General features: G+C 38.8%; 1 long non-coding RNA gene across 1 annotated transcript in view; it reads right to left on the bottom strand.

Moving 5' to 3' along the window:
- The window catches only part of LOC128775889 (uncharacterized), a 69,315-nt gene extending 45,350 nt beyond the window's left edge, over positions 1-23,965 (bottom strand). Inside the window, exon 1 of the long non-coding RNA XR_008420836.1 lies at positions 23,899-23,965. This is a non-coding gene — a long non-coding RNA (uncharacterized LOC128775889). The remainder of the gene's footprint in view (positions 1-23,898) is intronic.
- Between the last annotated feature and the right edge of the window lie 2,290 nt (positions 23,966-26,255).

Raw genomic sequence — 26,255 nt, 5'->3', positions numbered from 1 at the left:
TGTTGTTGCAAATGGCAAGATTTCCTTCTTTTTATGGTTGAAAAACATTCCGTTTTATATATATACCACATTTTCTTTACCCAGTCACCCACGTGGACATTTAGATTGCTTCCATTTCTTGGATATTTGCTGCAATAAACACGGGGGTGCATATATCTTTTAGAGTTAGTGTTTGCATTTTCTTAGGTAAATACCAGAAGTAGAATTGCTGGATTATATAGCAGTTCCATTTTTTTTCTAGTTTAATTGAGATATAAATGACATACAGCATTATATAAGTTTAGGTATGCAGAATAATGATTTGACTTACATTTATTATGAAATGATTACCACAAGTTGAGTTAATATCCATCATCTCATATGGATACATACCTACCTACCTACATACATACATATATATATTTTTTTCCTTATAATGAGGAGTCTTAGGATCTACTCTCCTAACCACTTTCACATATTCCATATAGCAATGTTAACTATAGTCATCATGTGGTACATTATATCTCTAGTACTAACTTATAACTAGAAGTTTGTGTGTTGCATTTTCTTTATCCATTTATCCTTCAATGGACATTTAGGTTTTTTCCACATCTTGGTGATTATGAACAAGGCTGTAGTGAATATGGGAGGACAGACATCTCTCACAGATCCTGACTTCAATTCCTTTTATATACTGAGAAGTGGGGTTGCTGATCAAGCGATGATTCTATTTTTATGTTTTTGAGGACCCTCCCTACTGTTTCCATAGTGACTGCATGAATTTACATTCCCACCAATAATGTACAAGAGTTCCCTATTCTCTACATCTTCACCAACACTTGTTATCTTTTGTTGTCATTTTTGTTGTTGTTTTTATAATATCCCCATTCTAACAAGTGTGAGGAGAGATCTTACTATGGTTCTAATTTTTCCTAACGAGTAGTGATGTTGACCACCTTTTCAAATACCTGTTAGCCATTTGTGTATCTTCTTTGGTGAAAAGTCTATTCAGGTCCTTTGCCCATTTTTAAATTAGAATATTTGTTTTTTGCCATTGACTTGTAGGGATTTCTTATACATTTTGGATAGTAACCCTTTATCAGATACATGGTTTCTAAATATTTTCTCCCATTCTGTAGGTTGCCTTCATTTTGTTGATTTTTTTTTTCCCCCTGTGCAGAAGCTTTTTAGTTTGGTGTAATCCCACTTGTCTCTTTTTGCTTTTGTAGTCTGCTTTTGGTATCACATCCAAAAAATTCATTGTCAAGTCCAATATCTAGAAGCTTTTGATGTTGCTTTAGTTTTAAAACATTATCCCATTTTGCTCCTTTAGGATCTTAGTGTGTTTAAATTGTGCATTTCTCAACTACTTGTTAAAATAAAGGCCTGTGGGTTCCTGGGTGGCTCAGTCAGTTGAGCGTTTGACTCTTGATTTTGGCTCAGGTCATGATCCCAGGGTCGTGGGATCAACTCTGTATCAGGCTCTGTGCTAACATGGAGCCTGCTTAAGGTTCTCTGTCACTGTCTCTGTCTCTCTCTTTCTGCCCCTCTACACAGCTCATGCTCTCTCGCTCTCTCTCTAAATTAAAAATAAAATTTAATTTAATTTAAAAGGTCTGATAAACTCCACATTGTTCAACCCTCAAGTCACTGTGAAGCCAATCTAGGATTCTTCTCTATCCTCCTATGGTCTTTGTCCTAATCCTTCTGTCATAGCAGTTGTCACACTGAATATACATCATTACTTGCAGTCTCTTCTGAGTCCTTTCCAGATGGTCATTTCTGGATGTCTATTCTTTTGTGTACGTCCCATAACACCTTGCACCATGCCTGGCAGGTAGTAGATTCTTACAATTTTTTTTTCAGTTAATAAATGAATGAACTAATTAATACCATAAGTATTTAAGGACCTGGAATTGAGCTATTTTAAAACCCCATGAATAGCAGGACAGCTTTTATAGGTATGCACTGTGTGCACAGGAAGCTTCCTTGCTGCTTATGACCCTTTCAAAGGCCAAAAGGAAAGCTAAATAATAACCTATACATCAAGCAGTAATTTTATTGGATTACCAGATTGATCGATTTGATTTAAAAAAAATTTTTTTTTTTTTAGAAAACATATTAACCAGAATGTTTTTACTCTTAACATTCTAAATGCTTGACATCAATGTTCATGTTCTGAGATGCACATCTTTGGTGATGGTTTGTTTGTTTTCATTGGTACAGAAACTGCCGCTGAAATAAAACCTCAAAAGGCTGTGTGAGATGGAATCTTGAGTATCTAAAGGTATTTAAAATAAATATTTCCACCCTTGACTTTGACAATTTTCAAAACAGATGTCTTCTATCAAAGAAAGCAGGGTTTTTGTTTTTTTTTTTCCCTTTTAACTTGGCAAGGACATTTGTACTTTCTACATTCTCGATTCCCTGATAGGAAAGGGTTTTTGTTTTGTTTTGTATTTTTCATTTTTCATGTTTTAGAGTTGTTCTCTAAGAGATAGAGGTAGCGTGGTCCACGGTTAAGGACATGGGCTTTGTAGGCAGGCCGTGCACAGTTCCAATGTCAGACCATGTAATAACAATGGGTAAGATTCGTGGAGAGTTTAGTAGGTGCCTAGCTTTGGGATACTTTTCTTTATATGAATTATTTCACTCAACTTTCACAATTTAGAAGATATTATTATGCATATGTTTTACAGGAGGAAATTGATGTTTAAAGTATTAAGTAATTTTCCAAGTACACTCAGCCAGTACATGACAAGGGAGCATTTGAATCTAGGTCTATTTAATTCCAGAACCCATATTTTAACCATTACACTCCCAAATGACTAGTAATTGTGACCTTGGTCAAATTTCTACACATCTGTGCATCCTGTTGCCTTATTGGGGGATTATATAAATGAACATTTATAAAACACAGGATGGTGCTTAGCATAAGGTAAGCTCTTGATAAATTATAACCTAGAAATAATGATTATTTTTGCTTTTAACAGCCAATTGTCTGTTAGACAATTAGAAAAGAAGGAAAAATAATCTTCTTTATTGATCCACAAACATATTTCATGTATCTTTCATGCCTTCCTGTAATTTTCATCTGGTGTTATTTTTCTTCAGCTTAAAGAACTCCTTTACCCTTTCTTGTGGCATGGATCTTCTGGCAACAAGTTAGCTCCACTTTTGCTTTTCTAGAATGTTCTCTTTTTTTCAGATTTATTGAAGTATAATTGATAGATAAAATTGTAAGAAACTTAAAGTGTACATCGTGGTGATTTGACATACCTATACGTTGTGAAAGGATCCCCGCCACCTAGTTAATACATCCTTCACCTCACGTTTAGCTTTTTTGTTTCTGTGTGAGAACATTTATGCTCTACTCTGAGTAAATTTCAATAATATAATTCAGTGTAATCAACTATGGTCACTGTGTCTTACATTATATTCTCAGACCTTATTCATTTTACAGCTGTATGTTTGTATTCTTTTATCAATCTCCATTTCTGCCACACCCCAAGCCCCTGGCAACCACTTTTTACTCTGTTTCTAAGAGTTTGGTGGTGTTTTGTTGTTGCTGTTGTTTTTAGATTGCACATGTAAATGATGTCATACAGTGTTCGTCTTTTTCTTTTTGGCTTATTTCACTTAGCATAATGTTTTGACAGGATTTCTTCTTTATCATGTCTGAATAATACTCTGTCACATAGATATGCTACATTTTCTTTATTCATTCATCCATGAGTGGACACTTAGGTTGTTTCCGTATCACGATGTATATGAATAACGCTGCAATAAACATAGGGGTGCAGATGTCTCTTCAAGATCCTGTTCTCATTTCTTTTGGATATATACCCAGAAGTAGGATTGCTGAACCATATACGGAAGTTCTATTTTTAATTTTTTTTAACATTTTAATACTATTTTCCATAGTGGTGGCACCAATTTACATTCCTATGATTTTTTAATTTACTTTCATTAAAAAAAATTATAAAAAATTTTTTTTAATGTTTATTTTTGAGAGAGAGAGACAGACAGAATGTGAGCAGGGGAGGGGCAGAGACAGAGGGAGACACAGAATCTGAAGCAGGTTCCAGGATCTGAGCTGTCAGCACAGAGCCCAACGCGGGGCTCAAACTCACGGACCAGGAGATCATGACCTGAGCTGAAGTCGGACACTTAACTGACTGAGCCACCCAGGCACCCCTTTAAAATTTTTTTTTTAATGTTTATTTATTTTTGAGAGAGAGAGAGAGAGAGAGAAAGAGAGCAAGTGGGGGAGGGGCAGAGAGAGACGGAGTCACAGAATCTGAAGCAGGCTTCAGGATCTGAGCTGTCAGCACATACCCGGACGTGGGGCTCAAACTCATGAATTGTGAGATCATGACCTGAGTCAAAGTCGGTCGTTCAGTTGACTGAGCCACCCAGGCACCCCAGCCTTCAGTTTTTTAGAGTTTATTTATTTTGAGAGAGAGAGAGAGAGAGAGAGAATGCAGGGGAGGGGCAGAAAGAGAGGGAGAGAGAGAATCCCAAGGAGGCCCCACACTGCTAGCGCAGAGCCCGATGCAGGGCTCAAACTCACAAACCATGAGATCATGACCTGAGCCAAAATCAAGTGTCAGATGTTTAATCGACTGAGTCCCCCAGGTGCCTCTAATTTGCCTTCCTTTTTGGAAGATATTTTTATAGAATATAGAATTCTTACAGGTTTTTATTATTTATTTATTTTTTTTAATTTCAGTACTTTAAAGTCATTCCAGGGGCACCTAGGTGGCTCAGTCAGTTGACTGCCCGACTCTTGATTTTGGCTCAGGTCATGACCCGAGGGTTGTGGGATCAAGCCCTGAGCTGGGCTCCTTGCTAAGTGTGGAGTCTGCTTGGGATTTTCTCTCTCTCTCTCTCTCTCTCTCTCTCTCTCTCTCTGCCCCTCTCCTTCAATATATTTATCACAGTTATTCTAAAGCCCTTGACTAACAATCTTAGCATCCGAGTGACCTGTGGGTCTGTTCATATTGATTGATTTTTTTCTTGACTATGGATCACATTTTCTTGTGTTTAATACTTTTTAATAATTAATAATTATTTGATTTTAACACACATTTCATAATCTAATAATTTTAAAATGTAGGCTGGGCATTGTACATGATGATACATTTTAGAGATTCTGTATTATGCCCTTTCCTCTGAAAAATATGGAGCGTTTTTTTGTTTGTTTTTGTGTTTTAACGGGCATTTAAATTACTGGTGGATCTCCTTGATCCTGCCAATATTTAATTTTAGTTCTGAGCTTTGTTAGGATGGATTTATTTCAATTTTAATCCTAGTTCTGGGATGTGATTCTTACTCTTAAAGTGTGGCCTTCTCGGGTTTTAATAAAAAGTTTAAGATGTTTACCAATCCCCATTAACTTAATAAAACTTGACTGTCAAATTCTGTACCCACATAAATATGCAGATTCTGAAATCTCTGCTAGTTCTTTCAGCCTTCCTGCATTTGATTTCCACTGGAAACATTGCATTATTTTTTTTAAGTAGTCTCTGTATCCAACATGGGGCTCAAACTCATGATCCTAAGATCAAGAGTCACATACAGGCTTTACCAACTGAGCCAGTCAGGTGCCCTAGCAACATTGCATTCATGTTTCTCGTTTGTGCAGTTCAGGATTTAGCTAAGAATCTAAAGGCAGTTTGCAGAGAGGCCCTAGCCTCATTGGTGACTGTTTCATTTGCAGAATTTCTTTTTCAATTTCCAACTGCTCTGCTAGAACTCTGACTTCTGACTTCTTAGCACAGGACTTCTCCTTTCTGATTGAGTTCTAGACCTTATATGCTGCATTGGACTGGGGATTTCCCAAAAAAGAAAAGAAAAGTCAACTATAGATAGATAGATGATAGATAGATGATAGATATAGATCAATCTACATATATATCCATATATCTTACCTAGTTTGTTTCCCTTATTTCAAGGATCATATTGTTTCCATTTTTGGCTTGCTTTTGGTTGCTCCTCAGTACCTTCAAGTAGTTGTGTTTTATATATTGTCCAGAGTTTATAATTGCCAGTGGCAGGAGGATTATTTTGGAATATGCTACTCTCCCATTATCAAAAGCCAGAAGCATACGTTTTCAATAAATTATATTACAATATCAATCATCTTTTTATCAGTAGGGTGCTATCAATGTTAAATTTGGCATAGTACTGCATCTGGCCATGGAAAGTGCTTTCTAAGTATAAGACATTCTCATTAGAGAGATGACTTAGAGCTTGCCAGAAGGACAACTAAAGAGTAAGAGACAACTACAGAAGACAAAATCACAGTACAAACAGAGCCCTACAGCAGTCTGAACTCACAATAACCTGCTGTCACTTGCACAGCATCCACTGCAGCTGTCTTGTGAAGTCCTTATAGCCAGATGTTGCTTCTGAAGAAATCATTGTAAAGTTCATAAACTCAAGCAAAGACTTTTAGTTCTGACCCGGTGTGACTAATATACTCATCATTAGGCAGAAAGAGAAATCAAAGAAAAATACAAGACTGATGAAATTTGGAAATAATATTCTACACTGGAATGAACAAAACTCATTGGCTGCAGATCATATGCTCCTACTTCAGAGGGATGGAGAAAATTGTGCCCTAATGGGCTCTTGTAAAATGTGTAGCACATCACCTACTCATGGCATCCTATCTAGTGTTTTAGACTATAGTTGTCTTTAAATGCAGCTATAAAAATAAATACTGACTCCCAAAACCACAGCCAGAAAAAAAAAAATCAACAAATATTTATCAGATGCCTACCATAGAAAACCTATGCAGAGTACCTAAAACACTAACTATTCTCAAAATTGTAAGTGCAATCAAAACTTTGTGAAAAATGACTGGATATATAAAAAGTGAGCATTACAACTTGAACTAGAACTTGAAAGTGAAAGTAGCAACCCATAAGAAAAAGGGATAGCACCCAGATGTGGTGCTAACATAACCAAAATCTAAGGAATAAAGAGGCATGAAACAAGAGAGAAATTGCTTTAATTGGGGTGGTGTATACATGGGAAGACATGAAATTGAGTTTATAACATGGGGTCAGATAAGGGTTGAGAGTGTCAAATATTTGGGGCAGATGAGCTTAATCTTGGCAATAGGGCATTTCCCAAGATAAAGAAATAGCAAATGGAGGGGCCTGTGGGTGGCTCAGACAATTAAGGTCTGACTTCAGGTCCAGTCATGATCTCACAGTTAGCAAGTTTGAGCCCTGGGTCGGGCTCTGCTGTCAGCACAGAGCCTGGAGCCTGCTTCGGATCTTTTGTCTTCCTCTCTTTCTGCCCCTCCCCCGCTCTCTCTTTTTCTCTCTCTCTCAAAAATAAGTAAACATTAAAAAAAGAAATAATAAATAGAAATAATATTCTCAAAGAAAATATCTTCAATGAGGAAGATGTATTATTATTACGATATTACAAATTTGATTTTATTTGGTATTATTTCTGGAGCTTTTCTTTAAAAAGAAGAGAAAACACAGTACACTCAAACAGTAGAGAAAAAATTAGAGACAGACTTTACACTTAATGGAAGCATAATTACTATGATAATAATGGAGATAATCATTATAATGAAATATGAGAGGAAAGGCCTTTTGCACAACGTAAGTTCTCATTCTTGCATTTACCCTTTCCACTCTGCATATTTCCACTCTGGTATAGTCAGAGACTTTTAGCAGCCATTCAATGCAGCACGCACTGATACTGGCTGCTTTGTGTACCGAATCGCCCAAATGTTGTGAACTCATTATTCAGTCAGCCACTTATTATTTTACAAATATTAACTGAGCATTCACACCATGCCTGGCCTTATTCCTGGCACTGGGCAAACTACATGAGTTTCTTCCTCCATGGAGCCTCTTTTTTAGGGCCTCCTCCTCCACCTCCCGGAGGCCACAGGCTTACTGCCCATCCTCGTTCCTTCAGACTGAAACACAATCCAGCCTGTTTTAGTTTGAACCATCAGCTTCCCTGTCTTATCTCCTCGTGTCTTTTTTTCTTGGTTTCATATAATATTGGAGAACTTCCAGAGTGAGACCTGGATGAAGAACAGTTCCAAGGTCATTTCAGCTTTCTAAGTGGGACCCAGGCCCAATATATTGTTAGGTATTGGGGAAAATAAGCCGGAAAATAACCTACTTACTTTACTTTGAGCAAACCAGTGGTGGTGTTGATGAACAGATTCTATGTGAAGACGTAGTGAGGTTTCAGTATGGCATACCCCGTATGCTTTCCCCTCAGTCTATTAACCTAATACCTCCTCCTTCATATTATCTCTTGTTGAAATGAAGCAACAACCATAGGTCTGTCATTCAACTTAATTTTCTTTTTATTGCTCTTTCATAGGAGGGACAAATAATGTTAAAACGAATCCTAATGTTCTCTGTCATGAGAAGAATTGAATCATTTCTTGAGGCTCAACTATTTTTAATATGACACCGTATGACACTAATTCACCATAGAACCCAAAGGGGGTGCCTGGGTGGCTCAGTCGGTTGAGCGTCCAGCTTCGGCTCTGGTCATGATCCCCCGGTTCATGGGTTCGAGCCCCGTGTTGGGCCTGTGCTTACAGCTCAGAGCCTGGAGCCTGCTTCAGATTCTGTGTCTCCCTCTCTCTCTGCCCCTCCCCCGCTCATGCTCTGTCTCTCTCTCTCTCTCTCTGTCAAAAATAAGTAAACATTAAAAAAAATTTTTTTAATATAGAACCCAAAGCAGTAGAACCTATCAATAGTTCTTTGATCTCCGTATATTCTGGTATATCAGTGACCTACATGTATGGAGTCAAGAGCAGTTGGAGCCAGTAGAGTTCTGTGCTGAAAGCAGAAAGGGTGACTCATGGCTGATGAGCACTGTTCACTGCCAGCTTGATTTTTAGAAATCAGTCTTATTTTCAGCTGATTTCCATAATTGTAAACATTTTAGTACCTTGCTTGGAGCCTTCCAGGCATATTCAGAAAATGAATTCATGTAGTGTTTATTGACAGGACATAGCATTTGGCCTATCGAGTGGATTTTCTATTACTAGTAGGAAAGAAGTTCTCATGGCAAGAAGAAACCTGCATATAAATAAGTCAATTTAGTTCAAAGATCTTGACACAGTCCATAAAAATATTCTAATAGTGGACATGCTCAGGAAAAGATTTATGAGAATGAGAAATTATATTTTTATTTTCATTCTCATTTTTTAAAAAGGGATAGTTTCTGCTATAAATCAAGAACAAATTCCAGAATAAAATGTCCATGAGTGGAATATTTAACATCTTCTGAATCTAAGCTAACACTAGGACCTCTTAATTCCTTTTTCATGGTGGATCTTATTTTCCTTTTTATATCTGGAATCTATAAAAAAATAATTTAACTGTATGTAGTTAACCATACAGTATTGTGCACTTTGAAATATGTTGAGATGATAGATCTCATGTCAAATGTTCTTCTAAACAACAATAGCAGCAAAAACAACACAAAAGAACACAAGGAAATTTTTGGAGGTAATGAATATGTTTAGTATTTAAGTTGTGATAGTATCATAGATGTATACATATGTTCAAACTCATCAAGATGTATACACTAAATGTGTGCAATTTTAAATATATCAATTATACCTCAATAAAGCTTAAAAATTTAAGCTTTAAGTCTACTTGACTTGATCAAATGGTATATTTGATATTCGGTAGGGATGACCCTTCAGTCGTCTTCTACCAGAAGCCTCAACCCCCTATTTTCCAATTCTAGAGCTTAGCCTACCTCAACCCTGTCTTACTGGCGTGACTGAGCCACAGGACATGCCATCCTGCAAATGGAGAGTATATTTCCAGTCATCCTAATAATAATCCATTAGAGCAGCCTAATTCATAAAATATTTTATAGCTATCATACATGTGAATCCAGTGGAATTAAGGATGTGAATTTATATACAAAAGTGTAGGAAACACATACTGGGTTATCTGACCTCCCTTCTCTGGGATTCATCCTTTACCTTCATTCACTCAGTCACAGGAGCAGGTTTCTGCCTACCATTTTTATACATTGTGAGAATGTCCAATAGACTCCGGTGTTACTGGTCCAGGGGTAGGCAACCGACATTAGCTAAGCCTAGCAGAGTCTTTTCTTGACAATTTTGAATGGAGCCCAAGAGATTCCAACCTTAATCTGGGCTGGTGAAAGGAGATATAAACACTTGGGTCATGTTTTCTGCCATATAAATCAGGGAACAGATAAAATAACTTGGAAAGATGGAGGAAAAGGAAGAGAAGCAGAAAGATGGGAAGAAAATTTTCGTGGGCAGTTGGGGGCTTTGGAGGGCCTCCCCATGACTATCCTCTTTCTGGCATATTGTGAATGTCCATAATATGTTTTTTTAATTCCCTTAGACCCCTCAGGATTATAGGGGTTTCCCAGTATTCATATTATAAGTCCTTTTTGCCCACATTACCTATGGCAGTTTCATTCATATGATTTGAATTTCAAAGTCCTAACTAATACAAGAAAAACAGTTAATCCTAAAATAAAATTTTCAAATGCATTAGAAGTAGAAGTTCATTGGCTATGTCCATTTTTCCTATTCACATCGTGCACATTACCTCTGTCTAACAAACTTGGGAATTCCAAGTCCTAGACTTGCTAAGTCCTTCTTGCCTACCTGCTCTTTCTTCTGCTTATAATGCCTCCCATTTCCTACCTAACCATCAAAATCTGGGCTGAGACTCAGGTATTCCAAGAAGTCATCACAACTGAACCCAACTCATTCCACTTTCTTCCGAATTCTGTTTTCCGCATCTCTCCACAGTCCAGAGACCACATTATATTATTTTGCATGTGTTTAACAGTTGCTTTAAATATAATCTTAAAGTACTTTTTTCTTTGCTAATACTTTTTGTTGTCTTCAAAAAAGACAACAAACTATTTGACAAAAGAGATGAGGTATTTTATTCCCTATTTTACTGTTTAATTTTAAATAGCTCCAGTACTGCGAATTGCCTGCCACAGATACCCATAAGTATCCATGGACTGTCTCTAGCAGATCCTAAATGAGTCATCAAAATCCCAATTCTACAAAACTAGAAAGAAATATTTGAAAGCTATTGGCATCAAGGAAGTAAGATAGTGATGGCATCCAGAATGGCTAAAATGTTAACCAACTAGAGCTTACCTATGATGCGTTACTTCACTCACAGATTCCCATTTCTAAAAGAGAAGCAGTGTTAGAGATCTAAATTCTTTTATGCATATGATATTTAGATGACTAACCACAGAACTCCCTCCTTCTAAATGAAGCAAAGTAGAGCTCTCCTAAGAATCTGGTGCCCTGGATTAGATTTTCAAGATCTCACTCATCAGGAGATGCAGTGAACGATAAATTCTGTAGAAAGAGCACACACTTGCAGAGAAAACACCAAAATTATGGAAAGAACGAGGTATCGTAACCTCTGAAAAAGTGTTTGAAAAACGTGTAGGGGGAAATCTTTTAGATTCTACTTTATAATCTACAGGGAGTCATTAAAAAATGGATCATCCCCTACTGATGAGACTATTCTTTAGTTATAAGTGTGTCCTAAGACATTTTTAAAATTCACCAGCAATTAGGAAATAATGCAAACTATGGTAGAAGAATTCTGATCTTCTATTTTTCAGAGGATCAGGAGGAAACTATTATATAGGGCTGATAGAAATTTTCGCTATAGAGTCTTAGTTTTTATGCTGTCACATGCCTTGAAGCCACTGGGATGAGAACATTTTTTTGCAAATCTAAAATAAATAACTGGAGTAGGCCTGTTACTCACAGAAAAACACAGTGTGTTTACATGAATACCTTTTCTACTTGATTCTTTTGACCTGAGAACTTGAGTGAAACTCTGAAAAAGCTGCCAAATTCCAAAGCTGGGAACAGACCCAGACCAGCATGACTTTTATTCTCCTCCTCTAACTACCTGGAAACATTACCTCAAATAGATAGGGGTTAAAATTTTACAATTTCATTTTACCAATCAATATTTGTGAAACTTTGTGACTGCATATGTACTAAGAATGACAAATTATTCTGTTTTAATCATCTGTTAGGTGTTAACAGATTTAACTCAGCCAGTTTTTTTTTTTCTTCTTCCTATTTCTCCTTCTCTGTCTTCTCAAATCTAGTCTTACTTGGATTTTTAACCTGTGTTTGCTTTTGCCCCAACACAGTTTGCTCTGTTGAATCTGCTTTTGCTCAAACTTGCAGACAACCAGTTTTCTCCCAATTGCCATCACTTGTCATCTCTCAGTTTGAGGGCTTTCTGAAAATTTGCCTGATTAGGAAAAGCCAGTAGGGAATAGGCAATTGTATCACCCACTGAAGGGAAGGCAGGTGGAAATCCAGTAGAGAAGCTATACTGGCAGGGAGTTCTTCTGTGGCAGGGTAATGGCCATATCTACTCCTTTATTGTTGCTGCTCTGTGACCCTCCAGGCCTTCTTCTTTCCTGGAGTCTGCTCAGGTAATGGCCACTTTGCCCACTGGCATGTCAATTGCTCCTTCTTCTATAGTCTTACCTCAATGCTTTTGATTTAATGATCAACACAGTGGACATACTTGCTGTCTGAATCAGAGGGTACTTGACCACTTTTTAAAGCAACAATTCATTACTCTTCCCAAATTACAGACCTGTTGGCTAAATGGACATCCATCAAAGGGCTTGACTGGTTCTTACTTGAACAACCATAAGTTGGGAGTTTTCTGGCCAAAGTTTCATATAAGGAGCCTTGGAGTTTTCAGGCAAAGCCATCCCACTGCAGTCTACCAACTCTTAGTCAATGTGAGGAAAATCTTTCAAAGATAACTGTTCTCTCTTCAAGAATAAAGCTCCAGAATAGTCACTACTCAATTCCCCTCTCCCTTCCTCCCTGACTCTCCTGTCTTAACCTGTCTCATGAGAAGGTCATGAACAATTAGACATTTCTTATGATGTACTTCTGGCTTAGGTAAGACATAATAATGAACATGCAACCATTCAGCCTTAAAATAACCTAAATAAGCAAAATGTAACTTTGACTCCACAAACAACATTTATTTTCCTTTTTCTCTTCTTTATATCCTCTTAGATTGACCCATTTTGTAGCACCATTCCAGCTGAAATATTTTTTTCCACATTGGTTTTATGGTTCTCATGTTTTGTGAATGAGCTGCCATTTTTTGGTGTATATCAGATTTCAAATTTTTAAAAATAAAATTATCTAATTTGCTCTTTTAATAAAATTTTGACCTATCATGCCTATAATAATATTTTCCCCATGTGGGTCATCATACTCTTTATAATAGGAAGAAATAACTTTCAGATGCAGGGAGCTTTTGGAATGTAAGTTTGAGTCTTTTAGAAATTCAAATAACCCCAACTTTTGGATGCAAACAAAATAGAGAGACTTGCAAATGTTCATGACTCATAATAGAAATGTGCCCTTTCATCCAAAGAATTTTTCAGCATTTAAAAAATGCTGGTGAGAATGCAAAATGGTACAGCATCTTTGTAAGATAGTTTGGCAGTTCCTTACAAAGCTAAACATACTCTTATCATATCATACAGCAATTGTGTTCCTCAGTATTTACCCAAATGAATCAAAAGCTTATGTCCATAGAAAAACTTGCACACAAATGTGGATAGCAGGTCTACTCGTTATTGCTAAAACTTGGAATCCACTAAGATGTCCTTCGAGAGGGGACTGTATAAACAATCTGTAGTATCTACATACAATGGAAAATCATTCAGCAATAGAAAGAAAGGAGCTACTAAGTCACAAAGAGAGATGGAGGGAACTTAAATACATGTTGCTAAGTGGAAGAAGCCAGTCAGAAAAGGCTAAATGCTTCCAACTATATAACATTCTGGAAAAGCCAAGACTATGAAATAGTAAAAGCCTGGTCAGAAATTTAGAGGAAGGGAAAGAGGGATGAAAAGGTGGAGCACAGGGCATTTTTAGGGCAGTGAAACTATTGCTGTGTATAACAATACCGTAATGGTGGGTACATGTTATTATACATTTGTCAAAACCCACAGAATGTACAAAAAATCAGAATGAAGCCTAATGCACTTTAGTAAATAATAATACCTTAGTATTGGCTCATCCATTGTAACAAATACACATACCACAGTGATGCAAGTTGTTAATAGCAGGAGAAACTTGGGGCAGTGAAGGATGGGATGGCGAATGGATGAGAACTTTCTGCTCAATTTTTCTGTAAACGTAAAACTGCTCTAAAAAATAAATTCTATTAACTGAACACAAAACAAAAATGAGCTTGCTTTTTCTGGACTATGGCAGAGTAAGAAAGTCTTTAAGGGCTTGCAAGGACACTTTCTGTAACTTCATGGCCCCTCCTCAGTCAAATACTGGAGAGAACCGGCATTAATCAGCCAGTGCGTCTCTGGTGCCAATCTCTTTGCTAGGTGCTTTCCATGTATTACCTCAGTGGAGCCCTGTAAGGGAAGTATTGCATGAGGCGTTGAGTCTTAGATTAAGTAATTTGCCCAAGGCCACAGCAACGGTTAAAACCACATGGGCCTTGGAAACCAGTGCCTTAGCAAGGTCTATGACTACCATGTCCCCATCCCAAGGTTCCCCTACTGGGCAGGGTACAGCTGAGATTGGGGGGGGTCTCTCCCTAAGGTAGCTGTGAGCTCCTGAGTCAGAGGGAAAACATAGAACACTTATGTGGAAGGCCTCTGTAGATATCTGGCATTAATATTATATAATACACTTGCAGTATTTGCAACATCCTTTATGACGCTCTCAGGATATTTTTATTACAATTATGGGTAACGGCCCCTGAAAGGTAATGCCCGCAGTTCTCAATTTACCCAAGCAACTACCATATTCTTTTCTTTACTTCTGCTCTTGCATTAAAAAAAAAATTTCAGGTCTTACATATTACCTTTGCTAATTTTGAAAGGCAAACCTAGAGAATCAAAAGCTCAAATAGCTCACTTTAAAAGCACTTGAGAACAGGAGAAAGTTTTACGTGATTACATTAATAGCAGTGACAAATGCATGTAAAACACTTAACCATGGTCTGTGATGCAAAGAAAACCCATTTAGGTGTCATTCATCTTTTTCACATTAGTACAAGGAGTACTGTCTGCTTTATCTTCTCAGACAACACCGGAATTAGAATGCTGCATTTTCCAGAAGCCAGCTTCCTGACTTGTATTTGTAGCACCTTTCTGCAGAAATGGTTAAGACTCTGAAACCCCAAATACAACACAAAATCTTTTTTTTCCTTCCAATTTCATCTCTGTAAAAAAAAAAATTATAGGGAAACACTTTCCCATTGAAGGGACATAATATTTATTTACCAATTGGTTATCTCTAGTATTTTTCCTCCGGAGGAGATAAACTATGCAAAATAAACCAGAAGTCCTGATAAGCTCTTTCCAAACTGGGAATCGTGAACAGAAGAGAAATAGGAGATAGAAAAGAAATGAGTGATGGGGTGTGGGGAGACGGCATGAGGGAGGGAGGAGGCAAATGAAGAAGGGACAGAGGGGTGAGAAATGGTCGCTCTGAACATGCTTCCCACATGCCCTAAACCCAGCTGCTTTCAGTTATGGACTTGTGCAGCATTAAATCTTCAAGAAACTTTAACAATTGTTACCACCCGCCACCACCCCACAACCATACACATGCTCACACACACTCACATGAGCACACACACTCACACGTGCACACACGCACACACTCATGTTCCATAGATGAGAGAAACTATATGATATGGTGAAAAAAATGTTTTTATTGACTATCAGGAGACCTGTCTCTAATTAACTAATGATCTTGGCAGGTTACTTGATTGCCCCAACCTTCCATTTCTATACTGGAAAGAATAGGGGTTGGGCTTGCAGATTCCATCATCCCTTTCATCTCTGGCTTATCTGCAAATCAGCCCTGGAGAAGTTACTTGTGCAAAAGCCATACAGCTAGTTAGAGGCAGGGCCAAGGTAGATGGAGGGTCCCTGAGGAATCATTAAGGTTTTTATAGCTTCCTTTGGGTGGAATAGTTTGTGAAGATGTTTATTCCATGGGCTATCGCAGGCACCCATCTTTCTGAGCTGCCCTGTGTTTCTCTAAACCTCTTTACAGTTTGGTCGTCTATTTACAAATTTTCCTTGGCGGGTCAAGTCAGCCTGTATAAGATATCCCAGTACTAGCAGCCTGGCTCATTTCTGCAGTGAAAGTGAGAAGCATAGAAAAGAGCAGTGTGTTTACTAATGAGAGCAGGAAGACTGTGGCTCACTAGAGCAGAAAGGCAATCGGGCAGGTAAGTGCTTCAGCATGCAAGGGGTAGAGAATCAGACCTTCTGTCTCCCTGCACCTTATCCCATCCCCCACAGTTGTGCAGAGAGACTCTGGGACTCAGTGGACAGGAGATCCAATGTTGGCTGTCTCTCCTCTCTGCCCTCCAAATACACATTTAAAGACTCCCAAAGGGATTTCTTGCAAACTTAAATTTCTGATGTGGAAGGAAGTGTTTCCAGATATTAAAGAAAAAAAAGCACAACAAGCTCCAACATCACACAAAAGAAAAGAAAACACTTAGGTTTGAAACCTTGAAGGAATATTAAATAAGAGATAGAATTTTGGTTATGCCAGATATGAATGCCAGTACTATAGGAAAGAACCTCATAAAACATATCAAGCCCAGGCAAAAATAAAACAAGCAAAAATAGAATATCATTTGAACTATAGCAGGCCCATAAGTTCAGCTCCAAAATTACAAGCCAACACACATACCATATTGTGCAACTGAGCCTGAAAAGGGGGAAATTAGCAATAAACCAAAAAGCTTTTAAAAGTAACATAGTGAAGTAGAAGAAAACCCCACAAAGCTACAAAATTCAGAATAAGTACTATCTGGGAAGAAACAGCAACAAATTATGCGATTTTCCTTTTTAAAGATTTTGGATCACAGAGTACATCTAAGACAGTGGATGAGTCAATATGGGTGGGTAGGTTCAGTGTGTTTGACAAATAAGTTTTGCTTCTCACCAGGACATTTGGATACTACATAAATAGAAACCTTCTTTTCATCTCGAGAAGCATAAGGAAGTGCTTTCTCAGAGTGAATATTTTCCTCAAATCACTTGGAAAAGAGAAAGAACATTTATTTCCATGTTTCTCCTATCTAGCAAACTCTATTGACCTTAGGTTGAACTCGAAAACATTGTTCTCGTGCAGCCTCTCTATAAATTCCAAACTTGCCTTGCTTTACCACCTGTCCCTGGTCCTAGAAACATCATCTCTTACACTACCTCCTACACTTAAGAGTGGTTTTTTGTTCCATGGAGGCGGAGGGTAGACTCCCCTCTGGTGGCAGTTCCCAGGGGTGAAGTTGGGCGTGTGCAACAAGAGCCTGCAGCCAGCCTCCCAACAAAATTCTGGGAGACAAAGGGGGTTTGTGAAGGCTGAGGGGGCTATGGGTGCTGAATGCTGGGAAGACAGACCGTTGGTCGCCTTGGCAGCTAGTTGTTAAATACGATGCTCTTTTTGCTTGGTGGAGCTCATAGCCCATACTTTCTGGAGCCCTGGGAGAACAGAGGACCTTTCTGACACTTGTGTGAAGACCAGGACCCAGTGCACTGTTGGCCATACTGGGCTGCTGTGCTTCTGGAATGCTGGACTCCGGTCACATTCGTCCCCGCCCTGCATAGAAAGCAGTGGCAGGCAGCCTCCCCCCCCCCTCCCCCCCCCTCCCCCCCCCCCCCCCCCCCCCGCAACCCCGCAACCACCCGTTGCCAAGTCTTGAAGTTTGTAGCGCAGGAGGTGGGGGTGTGTTTTTGGAAGGTGAAACTCTACTCTCCAGTTACTTACCTGCTACTTACCTGCAGCATTCAGAGTCCTTTGCAATTTAAAATTCAAATTTGCCCTTCACAGTTGGTGTTATTAGACTTATTTCAAAAAGGGAGAGAGGGAAGATGAATATAAATATGCCCTAAAGAGTGAAAGGAATTGTCTGAAGGAAACAGATCAGGGCCTTGTGTTTTCCAATTTATTTGTTTCTCTGCTACTATTCTCTTTGAGTTTTCTCTCACTTAGTTTCTGACCCACACTTGGATCTAGAATACAGATCAGTATCCTTAGAAGGAAACTGAATAATTAAAGGTCATTCAATATACTGTCATTCTTTTATATAACCTCCAAGGGAAAGGCACTTAGGGCTAACAATGCCGTGTGGTTCAATGTTGTAAAAGTAGAATTATCATTGTAATCCTAGAATACCAAGCTTTCTACTCGGTGTAGGCCCTCATGACCATTCTTAACTAGTTGCCTTTATGTTTATTTGCCAGGGTATGTAATAGGGTGAACGTTCTAAGGCATTTTATTTTTCCAAAGAGCCGGTTGGAAAGTCTCAAATATCTGTACTTAATTGCCAAATGTACATATAATTGGTAAATATATATATATATATATATATATATATATATATATATATATTCTTACTGCCAAATAAATGTGTCTGTGTATATGTGTGATTTATGATAAAAATATTTTTCCTATGCCACGTTCTCTTTTCAATAAACTCAGACTTTCTCTTGGATCAAATCTTAAGTAGGAGATACATTCGAATTTAGTTGTTATTCACCTATTAAGTATAGAAATTCCATGAATATTGAATACTCCATACATGTGGTGTTGAACATACGAATCCCATGGGTTTCATAAGGTGGTCCTTTCTTGCTCACCTGTAGAAGTATGGGGGGGAAGGTGGGGCCACATATATGCCTATTACCCCAGTTGGGGAATGTCTGGTTGAACAGAACAGCAACAGTTCTCTACTTTGGGGCAGGGAGCATGAGCTGAATGAAGGGGAAGCTGGGATTTAAGCTGCCCTAACAAATCTCGACACTGTAGCTCTAAGTTGGGTCATGTACAGTAGAAATGTTTGATTCTATATTAGTTGCTGCTTCCTGTCTGGAGGGATCCCCGCATTTTTCACAGGATGCTCCTCATAGAAATTAAAATATTTGTATTACAAACTTAAGAGTGTTTGGAACACAGTTGAAGAGCCTCTGTGCTACATGTGACTTACTCAAGCACTTGGACCACCTCTGACCCTACACAAGGACTGACCCTGAGCAAGGACTGCCAGCCTCCTTATCTCGCAGGGCACTGGTTGGAATCCAAACTGTAAGCAGCCCTGGGTAAGCACCTTGCAAAGCCGGAGAGATTGGTCTTTTCTCCCATCTTGATCAATTCTATTCAATACTCTAGGTATCGAATAAATCAATAAAAAAAGACAGTCAATGAGCTTTTAAAAGTCCCTTGTATAATGATCAGAGTTGCTCAGAGTATGAAACATAAATCTGGTGATTTCATATATGCGTTTTTGCTTATTATTATTATTAAATTATTTGTTAATGTTTACTTATTTTCGAGAGAGAGAGAGAGAGAGAGAGAGTGCATGAGGAGGGGAGGGGCAGAGAGAGAGAGGGAGACACAGAATCTGAAGGAGGCTCCAGGCTCTGAGCTGTCAGCACAGAGCCTGATGCGGGTCTGGAACTCATGAAACAGATCATGACCTGAGCTGAAATCGGACACCCAACCGACTGAGTCACCCATGTACCCCATTATTATTTTAAAAAAACAATATCAAAAAGAAAAGCTGATTGTTTTTCAGCTTTGTCTCCAACTACTTTGTGTGCAGCTGCATATCTTAGCCACGCCTGCCACCATTCAGAAATCATCCTTTTATTGGCCCCAGTTAAAACGTGCATTCTCTGATAATTAAAGTAATTCAAGTTAGGATGAGAATAAAGTTTAACTCCATCCATTTAAAAGAATTTGTGACCATAAATCAATCTTTAATTATTGGAACACACAGTGAAGCGGCAGGCATTCTTAATTTCCTCACAAGCTCTCTGGGACTCTCTTTACCTATTTATCTCATTTTTCAGGGAGCAGACTATAAGGAAACAGTTTTTCTGTGCCAGAAAATCTTAAAAGCTTCCCTCTCCTTCCTTTTTGGAATCCCTGTGTTTCTTCCCAGCTTCAGGAAGAAAAGAGTCACCAATTTGAGAGGGTGTGTATTGGGCAGAGAGGTAGCTTGACTTCTCAAAACCGAAGTCTGAATTGAGTGAGCGGTGCTTTTGTTCTAGCCCTTATGAAATTGTCTGGAGAGACTTACTTTTGGGTTAAAGGCATCAAAATGTCTGGAAGCTCAACAACATGCTCAAAAATGGAGACAGTGATCATAATAGGGAGTTAAACCAGCTGGCCTCCCGCTCAAGGCTGCTGCTCAGTTGATCACTGGCGGCATGGCGGTATAACGGTATGCTGAGCGTAGCTGTACAGCTAAAAACAAAATGGTGTTTGGTACATGAAAGACTTAGGTTTAAATCCCAATTTGGCCACTTCCCGGGAGGGTGATTTTGTGTTGATTACTGAAGCTCTCTGAATTGTCTCTGTTTCCTCATCTATAAAATGGGCTATTAACCCTAGTTCAAAGAGGTTGATGTGCCAGTGAAATGAGACGTGAAAGTTGCTGAGCACATAGAATCCCATTTTTAAGAACTGGTCTGAAATTAAATAGATGGCCCTGAACTGTGGTTTCTCTAAGACATTTCTTAGGCCCCTACCCTGCCACATGATTTTGGATTTTGATTTAGGGGAGTCCAGAGGTTAACTCTGTCTCTCCACCCCAGGGAAGAGAGAGGGGGGTAGGGAAGAGAGAAGGCCGGGGTTATCTCCACATTTAGTCTGGCCCCAAATCTGTAACATGAAGCCAGGCTTCCCCAGGAATTCAGAAATCCTTGCAGGACCACTTCCACCCTCCAGGACCCCTGCTGTCTCAGAAGCAAAGCTGGGGGTCAAATCTTGGGGCCGTCTCTTGTATCTTTTTTGTCAGGACCAAATCTCTGTTCCTGCTGCACATTAGAAATTCATATGGAACTTAAAAAAACACTAATAACAAGGCTTTAAGGCAAGAGATTCTGACTTAAATGGTCTGGGTTAGGGCCTGAGCAACGGTAGTTTTTTAATTATTATTATTTTAGAGGGAGAGAGAGAGAGAGAGACAGAGAGAGAGACAGAGAGAGAGAGAGAGAGAGAGAGAGAGAGAGAGAGAGAGAGAGAGAGAGAGAAAGAGAATCTTAAGCAGGCTCAATGCTTAGTGCAGAGCCCAACACAGGGCTCCATCCCATGACCCTGCGATCATGACCTGAGCTGAAATCAAGAGTCGGCTGCCTAATTGACTGAGCCACTGAGGCTCAGTAATTTCTTTTAACTGCCTCTAGTGATCCTAGTGTGCAGCCAGAGCTGAGAACTCCTCCAGATATTGCAGATCGAAGTGATCTGGAGATGTTGGGGTCAAGGTTGCAGCAGGAGGGGTCTGATGAACTGATGCTGGAGAGCCCTCCCTCTCTCAGGTGCTTCTGTCATTGAGGCAAGGGCAGGAGAGAAGGAAATGGGGTAAAATGAGCTCCACCTGGAATAAGTCCTGGGCAATGATAAGCAGCCCTTTCTTGTCTGCTTGTGGGTTCTGATTTTCTGAGTAGCTGTTGAATAACAGAACACTGCAGATTTTTTACAACATAACTCCAGAAGCCTCATTTAAGCTGATATCATTATGGACTTTTAAATCTCCTGCCTACATTTAGTTCCTTTATTTCTGAATTAAGAAGTACTTAAAATGTAATGACTTACTTGAATTGCTTGTTCTCTAATGGTGGTTACAGAGCTGTTCTCTTTAAACCTCTGCACACGGAGGATATTTTGATCAAGTCAGAGAGAGCAACATGAAAGCATTAAAATTATGGGAACAGAACCAACATGTCTTGATTTCCAGTCCTCTCTGTCAATTAAACCACATAATAAAACTCAGAGAGGGCTATTCCTCTCCTTGAAATAGTGACATGTACATGTCTTTTCTCTTCCTTTTACTGACAGATCTCTGACCAGCCATAATGACCACATTTCTTTTCTGCCTCATCTGATGAAAACCCTTCTCGCCCAATGAAATCCAATAACCCAATTTTTACTTTCATTCTTATTTATTTCCAACCCCAAATAAACGGAGTATCCTTTTGCTAGATACCATGGCTCCCCTAGGTGGCTAGATACTGCCTCTCCTTCCCAATGAACAAAGCCTCCAACTGAGTAAATAGTAATCTTAAGCATCGTAAGAGAACAGAAAAAATATTTACTCGTCATTGTTAAATAATTCAGAGCTACCTTAAGGACTATATAAAAACCAAAATTTAATGCAAAAATAAATATTTCTGCCTTAGGAATCTGCACAAGGAGTGGATTCATTTAACTACCTGATCCCAGATCAAAGGGCTTCACTGTCCTTATACTACCCACCCTCATCTCCAAAAGATATTAATATCAATTGTCAGGGAGAAAATTTATAACATGGAGTTCTGATATAGCCAGGATGGATTTAATTACCTTCAGTCAATTTGGGCAGGAGAGCATAAGGGTAGTCGTGAAAATAAGCTCCTACTAAATCAGGACCTGTATCTAATCCTAATGACAGAAGGGCTAACAAAAAGGAGGAAATTTTAACGTCTAACTTGCAGATGACAACTGTCATAGGAGCCGTGGGTGACATTCCCATAGAGGAGAGGATTTCAGAAAGCAAGCTCTCACATTAATTACTGGTTCACTGTGCACAGTGGATTCCTTCATTCCATAAATATATATTGAGTGCTAGTCACTTATTAGACACAGCACAATGAGTTTATTGGAGGTGTGATATTTCGTTAGGCAGGCGTGGTGACTCTGTTAAGTACATCAGCTGGACTACTTGGGTTTAGTGTACCCTGAATTTAAAATGATCGCTGCGTCCAGGGTCCCAGGGAAGCCTTATAAATCATTTATGAGTTTCTTGGAAAATCATCTATTTATTTCTGATTTCGACTTTGTTTTTATGGAGTTGGGCTCCACAAAATTAAAATTCTTTACATTTTCTCATTATAGTTACTTCACTGATATATGTCCTTGATTTTATATTCTCTTCTTATATTTCCTAGAGGCTTGTCAATATGTTGTAGTATTTATCAATATAAAAATTAGCTACATATACACATCATTATTCTATACCATAAATATATAAAGCATATCTTATTAAGTGAAAAGACAAGGTACAGAATAATACATATATTGTATTGCAGAGTATTGGGGGACTGAAGAAGGAAGTTAACTTTTATTCCCACCTTCTGTACCATTTACATTTTTTTTTTTTTGAGAGAGAGAGTGAGCATGAGTAAGGAAGAAGGGCAGAGGGAGGGAGGGAGGAAGAGAAAGAGAGAGAGAGAGACAGAGAGAGAGAGAGTCTTGAGCATGGAGCCTGGGACTCGATCCCATGACCATGAGATCATGACCTGAGCTGAAATCAAGAGTGGGATGCTTAACTGACTGAGCCACCCTGGCCACCCCCCACCCCCACCCCCCACCCCCCGCCCTTTTCCCATTTACATTCTTTATCATGATTAACTTTAATCATCATAGTAAAAAGAACTCTTTTAAATGAGTTAGATAATCTAGACGGATATAAACAATGTTCACTTAGTACACTAGTTGGAAGTCCAGTGGTGTCAGCCATAAGGGCTTAAGCTTCAGTTCTACTGAACTTGATTGTGCTTTTGATAACTGGCAGTGTGTCAGCAGGGTGGATTGCCAAACACTTAGGAGAAGTCACTTGATCAACTTGTCCTTGGCACAATGGCCATTCTGAAAATAGATATACTCAAATGAAATGAGTTATACTAAAAACTTATTCCAAACGTTCAGTTAACTGAGTGCTTGTCGTATCTGAAAAACATGCTTTAAAATGTGGAATTGTTTTATGTTAATGTGAAAAGCACTGCCTGAATTACAGTATTTAGTTTTGAGACACGTCTTCTCATGATCTAGAGTGCCCTTCTGGGCTGGCTTACCCTTGCTCTGGTCCATTTAGGGATTTCCAAGCACTCAGGGCATATGCCAAAGCAGGAAAGAGTCCGGTGTCTGGAAGTGAGAGAAAAAGAACATATAGATAAATTTGCTACCACAAATACACACACACACACATGCACACGTGCGCATGCACGCACGCACGCACACACACACACACACACACCCACAAAACTAGGAAAAATCTTTTTGCAGCAAAAGTGATATAAGTAAGGTTACTTATTTCATATAAGATGAGCTTTTCCAAATTTATTCCATATACACAAAGATAAATGGGCAAAGTCTATCAATCAACAGTTCTCAAATGAGGAAATATTGTTTATTCATTCATTAGTTTGATACAATTTTGTATGAGTCCTTGAGATAGGAGCCACACATATTTGCCATGAGGTCCCTAAGTGAAACTAGCAAGTGTTCCAAATGAGGAGGAAAGGACCTCACTTCCTACACATTAGGAGACTCCATCAGTATTGTGGGTCTTGTAACCACAGAAAGCAACACTTTAAGACAAATGGACTTGACAGAATCACTGCTGGTACTTCCTTACCACAGAGGAGGACTGTGTACTGAGCTTTCTTAGCTTGTAGCTTTCAGATAGCTAGACTTGCTGTAATTGCCGGCAAGAAACACCAAGTCATACCCAGTGCTATTCTTTAGCCTCTGGGCCTCATTTCCAGCATGTACCATTTCCACTGGGCCTCACATTCTTGGTTGTCCCCTCCTCACCTTCTGCTAGCTACTTATTCCACAGTAATTTAAGATACAGAGATTAAAGACATAATTTAGGCTAAGGGTAAGGTGGAAGCAACAGGGACAGAGTGAGTCGATAAATTCGTGAACTATTTCAGAGATTTTCTTGATAGAACTTGACAATTTATTGGATGGGCGCTGTGGGGGAGAAAAAGGGAGGAGTGATGGATGGCACCCAGGTTTTTGGTGTAAGCACCTGGGAGAGCGTAGTGCCAGGAATGAAGATAGAAAAATTACAGGAAGAAGAGTATGAGAAAGAGATGAATTCAGTTCTGAACATGTTGAGTTTGACGTATCTGTGAGATACCAAAGAAGAGATGTCGTGAAAGGTTCGGTTATAGTCCTCTGGAGTTAAACAGGGAGATCTGGGCTGGAGATACATATGTAGTTGTCATCAACATAAAGATGGGAATCAAGCCATCCATGGGTGTGGATGAGTTTGCTTAAGGCATGTTTGTAGTATGAGATGCTAACTGGGCCCAGGCTAGAGTCCTGAGTAACCCCAATTATTTAGGGATGGGTCAAGGAGGAAGAGCTAATAAAACAGCAAGAGAAGTAAAAGGAAAATTGGGACCGTGCCTTTGTTCCCACTGATCCCTTTCCCTGGAGTGACCTCCCTCTTTTCTTTGCATGGTAAAATACAGCTAATCCTTCAAGATATCTCAAATGTCTCTTCAATGAAGCAAACTTTTTTGATCCACTCTCTATTTCCCCAAGTGCCATAAAAGCTGTTCTCTTTTCTCTGCTTCTACAGCACTTCAAAAAGAAAAAAAGAAAAAAAGAAAAAGGAGAAAGAAAAGAGAAGAAAAATTGTAAACACAGCCACTGAGGACACCTCCAGCCACTCCCCCTACCATTTTCTGAGCTAATATGCAGGAGGAATGTGACAGGTGATTCTAATGCATCTTTGTTTCCTAGCACCAAACAGTACATGTGAAATGGTCAATGAGCGTTGAATTAATTTTATTTTCCTGGCATTGAAAAGTCTGTACCTCATTCTGACAAAGGTTTCAGCCCAGTGAGACACATTATTCATAAAAAATATCCATGATTTTTTAAGAACTCTTGATAACAAAATCTATTTCTCGTACGGCGTTGGAACTTAATTTAGTTTGTTGTTATTCATGCCACACCTACTTCCAAAAAGGATTTGAGATAGCTTGCAATGAGTCATATGAAAAATTACATCTTTAAAAACAGCACAAAAGCATCATGCAATGGAAAAAGGTAATAACATTACCTGATAAGTTAGACCATGGAAAGTTGCAGCAATTGAGAATAAGATATGGTTTTGCACTTCCTAGCAGACAAGGTGATACATTCTCATTGTTTGAGCAGCCCTCGGATTTTTGTGGGACTTTGTGTAGGTGGAGGACAGCACATAGGTACATTACTCAGACCAGCTAAAATTCTGCCAGGCTTAATTAGATCCTTCATTTATTTGCAGCGTTGTGTATAGTATGCTTTTAGTGGTCTGTGAATTAGAATGACCAAAAAAAAAAAAAAAAAAAAACCAAAAAAACAATAACTGTCTCACTTGCAGAAAAAACTAAACAGGACTTCCGTCCTGCAGAAGAGGATTCTTTTTTAA

The sequence above is a fragment of the Panthera pardus genome, unplaced genomic scaffold (assembly GCF_024362965.1).
Source record: "Panthera pardus isolate Hobbes unplaced genomic scaffold, ASM2436296v1 HiC_scaffold_1, whole genome shotgun sequence".
In the NCBI taxonomy this organism is placed as follows: Eukaryota; Metazoa; Chordata; class Mammalia; order Carnivora; family Felidae; genus Panthera; species Panthera pardus.
This window is presented reverse-complemented; position numbering and strand designations above follow the sequence as displayed.